The sequence below is a fragment of the Cebus imitator genome, unplaced genomic scaffold (assembly GCF_001604975.1).
Source record: "Cebus imitator isolate Cc_AM_T3 unplaced genomic scaffold, Cebus_imitator-1.0 Scaffold455, whole genome shotgun sequence".
Taxonomy (NCBI): domain Eukaryota; kingdom Metazoa; phylum Chordata; class Mammalia; order Primates; family Cebidae; genus Cebus; species Cebus imitator.
This window is the reverse complement of record NW_016107770.1, coordinates 2,096,721-2,105,201: the sequence shown is the minus strand read 5'-3', so window position 1 is coordinate 2,105,201 and position 8,481 is coordinate 2,096,721. Positions and strand designations below refer to the sequence as shown.

Sequence of the window (8,481 nt, the reverse complement as noted above, 5' to 3'; positions counted from 1 at the left end):
GCGGGCGGATGACGGTCAGGAGATTGAGACCATCCTGGATAACATGGTGAAACCTGTCTCTACTAAAAATACAAAAAATTAGCTGGGCATGGTGGCATGCGCCTATAATTCTAGCTACTCGGAATGCTGAGGCAGAGGAATTGCTTGAACCTGGGAGGCGGAGGTTGCAGTGAGCCGAGTTGGCACCACTGCACTCCAGCCTGAGCAACAGAGCAAGACTCCATCTTAAAACAACAACAAAAAAAAATCTCCTTTATTTGGGTCATCCTAAGACTAAACTTTATCAAGTTTCCCTAACCTTACATAGCATAATCATAAAACTAAAGCTATTCTAAGCATATAAAAAAAATCAAAATATAAATTTTGTACAGATGTACAACATTTTCAGCTAAGATAAAGTTATATTATGTGCTCTGGTATAGTTCATCAGTTTGGAGGCATGCCATATTTAGAGCCTTTAAATCCAAACCAATGGAATAATTGAAAGGAAGCCAACTGAAAACTGACAAAAACAAGAAACTAACAGCCATTTATCTTTGATGCTTTCAAATCCCGTAAGATTACTTATATTGTTTCAGATTTATTTTGAATCATGAATACTACTTTAAACAAAACTTAACACTCACTTTTCAGAAATATTATTTCCTCAAATAGCTTAATATATGGAAATATTTTGTGGGATTCAAACTTTATCCAGTGTTAGCACTTGTATTTCAATTTAGCATTCAAATTTTACATGCATGTAAAATGACAAGTGATCAAATTTTTTTTGTTTCCTCCCCAGTCAGCAGTTTGAAAAAAAAACTGTGAAAGGCGAAAAAAAAATTATTTGTATCGGTGACTGAGAATTACTTTTTAAAAATATAAAAGGTAGAATCAAACTGCAAAACCTCTTTGTTCTCTTATTATCCCTAAATAGAAGGATTTGGGAAAAAAATACTGCCCTTAGAGCACTTATTATTTACTTCTATCTTGGCATTGTGGAAGATGAAGTAGCCAATCTTCTGTCATGAATGTATTTATTTTTATAATTATTGGGCATATAGAGTAACTGAATGCATTCATATATTCTAAAAACATTAGCAACAATCTGTTAGGCAGATTCTAGGATGACCTCCAAGATTCCTGCCCTCTGTTGCACACAAATCTTCTTCTCTCCCAGTTATTCAATCTAGGTGTTGTCATGAAGGGACTTTGCAGACATAATTGATGTCACAAATTAGTTGATTTTTGACAGGGAAATATTGTGGGTGGGTCTGACCCAAACAGATGTGCCCTAAACAAGAATTTAACTCTTCCTGGTGAGAAAAATTGTAAGTGTGAGAGGCCCAGTGGAGACAGCCACATGGGAAGAACCTGACAGTAGGTCCTGGAGGCTGAGAGTGGCCCTAAGATAATGAGCTTCAAGACAACATTAAAATGGTTCCTAAATAGATAGCAGAGACTGGGAAGAGAGAGAAGAAGTAGAGGAGGATGAAGATAAGTGGGATAACAGGTACAAACATACAGTAAGATAGAAGGAATCAATTTAGTGTTTGATAGCAAAGTAGGATGACTATACTTGACAAAAATTTATTGTGCTCAGGTGATGGGGACTGTAAATATCGTGACTTGGCCACTATGCAGTATATAGATGTGACAAAATTTCTCATGTTCCCCATAAACATGCACAAATAAAAAAAAAATTAAGCCAAAATAAAAAAACATGCTTCCTACAACTATGAGGAAAAGAAATATTATGTCAACAAATTGAGAGAGCTTGGGGTTACAGCCTTCCCCACTTTAGACACCTGATGAGGACACAGCCCTGACCAGCATTTTTATTTCAGCCCAGTGAAATACTAGACAGAAGACCTACTCATTCCATGCCAATTTTTGACCTACAGAAAAACTATGAGTTAATGCATGGGTATTTTAAGCTGCAAAGTTTGTGATGATTTGAGGGCTGATAAGAGGGCTACATAAAATCCTAGCTGTATACATGTAAAATTAATCAACTGACTGGGTGTCACAGACTAAGAGCTACCTTAAACTACTAAGTTTCCAGTACTTTCTTAGAATTTCTCCATGGTTAAGATATGTCATGGACAGGAAGATTTGTTTCAGAAGAGCAATCTATGAAATATAGTAATATTCTTTTTTTCTGGATTTTCAGAGCTCAGTATATACATCCTTAGATATTCTCTTAAGTATGTTTCCAAAAGTTAGGCAGGAAGAAAGCTGTGGTGATGAACAGTGTAGCACTTTTCTAGCTATGGGTTTTGGTGTTGGAACTCAAAACCTGGGAGACCTGTGTACTTTTCATTCCTGATGGTGGTTGACTGCACAGTTTCTTTACGTGCTCTAGGATTACTTCAGGACCATATTACTATCAAGTATATTTATAAAACGTTTTGGTATAACATTCAGGATCCTTTCCCAATGTCAGGTATAGAACACAACTACCTTGAGGTGAGAGAAACTCTCCTAAAACAATACTTGGGCACTCCTCAGCCAGTGTTGCATTATGTTCTGGCTTCTGAAGAGGAAGGTACAATTTGCCATATATGTGCCCTATCCAGAAAAAAGCAGCAGCTTTGCCCCTGCTGATCCTGAAATTTTTTTTTTTTTTTTAGAACTGGGGATTAGAGTCTTTCCCATCACGTTTTGTTCTTTGCATTTTTAGTTTTTCCCACATTCACTCAACTAGAAACCCTTTCAGGCTGAAATTTAATCCAAGATCTCAAACTTCCTCTAAGTGCCCAAGAAATCATGTGGGTGTGTTAATTTACAGTTTCTTGTAACAAAAATCTGCCCTGAGTACTGAATGTTCCTTCTCTGAACAGGAGTTTAGTCCATTACTGCAAAGGATTCAATCCGCATTTTACAAAAGATACTTCAGGTACTTTCCAAAATGATGATTTCTTTAATCTTCAAAATTGCTGAGGGCTGGTTTGGACTGGGTTACACAGATCTTAAGTGGTAGAATTGGAATTTATTTCCTGATTTGTCAGCACCAAAGTTGAAGTTCTTTCATCCATTATTTAAGGAGATTTGTCTAAATCTGCATACCAGGGGAGAATCAATGATTAAGCAGAGGTTCAGGAAGGTAGTGGTGAGAAGAAGAGTTTGTTGAGGACAGGTGTGGTAGGTATTACACAATGAGCACCATCATCACTAAGCTCCATTTTCTCTGATTCATTAGGGTTCTCTCTATAAGCTTTCTGCTTTCCCCATATTCCATTCAATGTACTAAGGGGTAATTGATTGCTCCTACTCCTGTCAGTTCTACTCAACAGGACACAGTATCAAACCCAAGATACAGAAATTGATCTCTGCCTACATTAGAAACATGGCCGCCTCACTGTCTTATCCCATTCGGTGTCACAAAAAGTTCCCCCCAAAAACATCATTGCTTGCATTTCAGAAGTCATATTTCATAGGATAAAACAATTTGTGAACTCCCAAAAGGAAATTAGAGAAAAAAAACGTAAAATCTTTTGCAGATAATTAGGGCCATTTATTATATTTTCATAGTCTTTTTTTCTCTGGAAACATTACATTTTATTTTAAAATTAGTTTTTAAAAACTTTAATTGATTCACATTTGTAATATGAAGAGGCTGGAAAAGGTCACTCTGAATTTTCAGTTTATATAATTTATTGAATTAAAGATTTATAAATAGTAACTGAATATGAAAGTACTATAATTTTTTTTCCTCCTAAACTGCCTTCTCTGGAAACTTTTACTTTCATATTATTTTTCCTAATTTTGTTGTATTCTTTAAAAAAGTTTTAATACCAGCAAATATTATTGAAATCATTAACTTGATTTCAAAAATAGTAAAATTGTAAGTCGCTTTTGCATTGACAGGGAGAGTGGGTAAGTAATGAGTAATGAAAAGGGTTTCTATTTACTTCAAAGAACACCATATGTGATGATTTCTTCAATCTAATTTGATATGTTTTCTTCATTAAATGCTAAATTGTGCTTTCCAGGCAATGATTTTTTGTTCCATTTTAAGTTATACATTCTTAATTTCAGGGAGTTTTAAGATTAAACCAAAGCCATAATGTGCTGTTTTTTTTTTATTACTAATGATATTCTATAGGAGCTCCTTATGAAGATATGAGACTCCTTGTTTTTCATACATTTAAGAAAAATGTGCATAAAATTTGCTTTACAACTATGTCAGGAAGGTCATGGAAAGTCATTAATGTTCCAAAATAAATTCAAAATTTGGATCAATGGGTGTGAGACTAGCTCTTCACATTTAAAAATTATCCCACTGATTGATGGCATTTTGCAAAATTTGTAAGGGAATGTATTTTTTGACCCTACTGATGAGAAAAGGTAAGCTTCCTCTAATCTCCTATGCTCAGGAAAGTAAAATTGACTCTGTGATTCCTGGATTTGAAAAACAGCATACCGATGTTTTAAAGTAAAAATTAATTACAGCGTTGTGAATATCAAGTGACCTGATTTCAACAAACATCAAAATTTTATTCTGGAAATCTTTGCCTGGCATAATAATTGACTGTAAGGTTCATAGCCAAACTTTACTCTAAAAATAGTAGGTGCTACAATATAATCATCAGCTTAATTTTTGCATCATAATCTACTTTAACTTTATATATTGTTGCTGTTCAAGTATACACCCTATGAAAAAGGAATCCTATTAATTTATCATGCTTCCATTTACTTTCCAAAAAAAGGGGGGGAAAGTACACTTAGTAATAATCTGGTGACTCAAGTGGGAAATGTAAATTGATGTGTAGTATGCAAGTCTATGTGTGTGTGTGTGTTGTGTTGTGTGTATGTGTTTGACACTAAGGTTACAAGTTTGGTAAGGCCCCTGAAAACTCTTCAAAAACAAACAAGTAATAGCATTCCTTGATTCCATAGTTCATAATCTATAGACTGCCTTAAAAATATAGCATATGTATATGTACATATATTATATAGCACACAAATATATATATATAGCACAATAGAGAATTCTCTCCATTTTACAAAGAAAGAGCTTCACGTGCCATTGCAATAAAATAATAATTTATTAAGTAGGAAAATCTTAGCCTCTGATTGATATTTAAAGGCCATTTAGGGGAAAACACCATCATTTTGTGAATGACTCATAGCCTGTATACATAAATATTTTGCTTATTTCATGTAAGAAATGTACTGATTTTGAAAATGCTGTGGATTCAATATATGCAAGTCTCTTTTCTTGACAAATTCCTCTTTGACATTTAGCTGCAGAATCAGCTGGCAAATGTGTATATGCCAGAAACAATCACTCCAGTGTTTCACTTATTGATAATGCTGGGAAGATTATAATTTTTCTTTCCCACAAGTGGGAGGCAAACATTTGAAGTGTTAAAATCTTTAAGTAGTACAAGAATAATTTACTTTTTTCAAAAGTGAATTGTCTCTGTTAAACATATCTGGGAATAAAGGCAGAGTTGATACTTGGTGGTTGCCTATTAGTAGATACACACTATAAGGAAAGCAGGTTTGCATTGTATAAACCCAGCTGACTTCCATATGACTTTGATTGGCTATCGGGTACAGTTGAGGTGCACACTCTGCTCCTGAAATTAGTTGATACTAAGTACTTGAATATAAAATTCTGTATTAGATAGTTTTTGATACAGATAGACATTATCACTTCTTCACTCCTCAGTAGTGAGTGACTCTGGTCACTGACTATTTCTTTTGAATAGGCAGGGCAAAGAGGACTTTTAGGGCAGAAAAACTGTCCTGTGTCCTGTTATATAATAATCACTCATCCATTCACTTTTTCATTCATCCATTCAGCAAAACCTAAATTATTCAATGCACTTTTCTATCTTCGATGAAAATTACAAAAATAAAGTGCTGCTTGCCTTAAAAAATGCTTGTTTTGATATAAGATATATAATAATAAATAAGTACTGTATAATACTTATTTAATATTATATAATTATGTATTATATAGTACTGGCCACAAGTAGGCCCTCAGTGGTTTTGTGATTCATATTATGAGTGAGTATACACAGTGCTATAGTAGAGAAGTGTCTAGATATTGTATGCTTTCTTCTTGGCTACTAATTAGTTCATCTATCCCGTGCATTCTCAACAGAAGCAATATTGCCTCTAAGGGGATGGAAATTGGCTTTTAGAGTTTTTGTTGATTTTAACCAAATTAACACTTGTCTCAAGTATAAAACACAGATATGCAATAGATTTCAGCGATACACAGAATGTCTGAGGTGTTAAAATTTCATTGGAAAGGCCAGTTAGGGAAAATAAAGCCTAAAATACTCCTTAGGTGAATGACAATGAAAAAAAAAGAAAGCTGAAAAATACCAAGTTAGGCACTCTCTACCTGTAATGTAAAGGTTCATTCAAAATGATGTACATGAGCTGATCAAGGGTGGCCACCATGATTGTTCTAGATAAAATTGTCTTTAGGCCAAGAGTGGTGGCTCAAACCTTTAATCCCAGCACTTTGGGAGGCTGAGGCGGGTGGATCACTTGGGGTCAGGAGTTCGAGCTCAGCCTGGCCAACATGGTAAAATCCCGTCTCTACTAAAAATACAAAAATTAGACAGGCATGGTGGTGTGTGCCTGTAATTCTAGCTATTGGAGATGCTGAGATATGAGAATTGCTTGAACTCGGGAGGCGGAGGTTGCAGCGAGCCGAGATCACACGCCACTGCACCTCAGCCTGGGTAACAGAGTGAGATTCTGTCACACACACAAAAAATATTTTTAATAATTTTCTTCGGCTGGATAATGGAATAAACAGTTTAGCACTGCACTGGTTTTCATGATTAGTAATTGAGTTAATCCTGCCCAAAATGTAATTGCTTTGCCTCAAAGATAAGACCAATAAAAGGGAATGCACACACTAGACAACCGTGGGCCAGAAAGGTGGGAGAGGATTTATGATTTCATTGGGGCGATAGTTCCAGGACCCATTTTGGGATTATACTTATAGCTTTATTCAATTCGTGTAGTAGTTTACATTAGTCCTGTTAATTGGAGGCACCCAACTTTCAAGTCTTGCTGAGTATCACCTATTAAGGGAAAATAGTCTTTATTCCAACAGTTAACATATTTTATTTAAAGTTTGGCGTACTTTAATGGAATACATATTTACTCATGTGTTGTCTTTGATCTCTAAGAGCAAGGACTGTACTTTGTTACAAGTTCCTATTTTCTCATTTTCCTATTTTCCATGTTTCTTACATACAATTTGCTTAGCAGATTTTAGTTGAGCTGGCTATGCATAAGTGATTAGCTACAGCTCGATCTGACCCTGTTATTAACTCCATGCTTGAAGTGAAATTATTTATTTTCATGTAACTAATTCTGTCTTTAAGTCAAATCTGTCTTGAGAGTGATATATAATTTAAGGCCTTGAGAGAATATGGCATCTTTAATATTTGCCATTATTAATTTTGATTGAATTCACTGACCACACTTTCTAGAGGTGGGCTCAGCTTCCTCCTGCGACTGCTATGGAAGAGTCAGGCCTGTAACCCTGAATTGTTGACAGCGTGTCATAAGGGTTCCTTTGAATTTCACAGAATTAGAGCTAATAACAAATAAGTTACAGGAGACTTCAGAAACTGAATCCGTATTATTTTCAAAATTCTGTAGATTAGAGAGATTTTACTATTTACAAATACATCCATAATATCTTTGCAGGAAGCAAAGGGATAATTTAGTTTTAACTCTCATTTTACAATTAAGGAAACTGAGATGTAACAAGGTTTTAAAAAATAATATAGGAGATAATATTCAAAATAGAATAACTTTGAATAGGCAGAGCAGAGAAGACTTTCAGGGCAGCAAAACTATTCCGTTTGATATTTTAATGGTGGGAACATGTCATTATACGTTTATCCAAACCCATAGAATGTACAACACCAAAAGAGAATCTTAATATAGATACGGACATTACCAGGTGATGATAATGTGTCAATGTTGGTTCATTGATTGTAACAAATGGACCACTGTGGTGCAGGTTATTGATAGTGGGGGAGGTTGTGTGTAGAAGCAGGGGTATATGGCAACTCTCTATTTTTCACTCAACTTTGCATTATTAGATAACCTAACACTGCTTGAAAAAAATAGTCTAAGGAGCATCTCATAAATTTCAAGTATTTTATACTTGGAATTGTTAAGAGTTAAAAGGTAGTTGGATTTGTCGCAGACAATGAGTTAAGGAAACCTTTCACGTTTTTCCCAACTTTAGAATTAAGGATTCTCAAGGCCCTGTGTAGAGTGGTGAAAATAAGACCTCGTGTGTGTGTGTCTATGTGCCTGGAGAAGAACTGGTATTCCACTTGGGTGAGAAGATTGGCTGTGAGCTTCAGACCAGGAAATGTGTCATCTTGCCAAGCATGTGGCTGAGCGAGCTGGAGTGAGGATCTTGAACAGAAACTTCCTTTTCTGTTATTATTCACTACAAAGCTAAAATGGCCAAATATATACTGTGAAAATTGGTTTGTT

General features: G+C 35.1%; 1 long non-coding RNA gene across 1 annotated transcript in view; it reads left to right on the top strand.

Annotated features, from left to right (window-relative positions):
• Window positions 1-8,254, top strand: part of LOC108291469 — a 19,779-nt gene extending 11,525 nt beyond the window's left edge. The window contains exon 3 of the long non-coding RNA XR_001819915.2: window positions 8,110-8,254. This is a non-coding gene — a long non-coding RNA (uncharacterized LOC108291469). The remainder of the gene's footprint in view (window positions 1-8,109) is intronic.
• The last annotated feature ends 227 nt before the right edge of the window (window positions 8,255-8,481 follow it).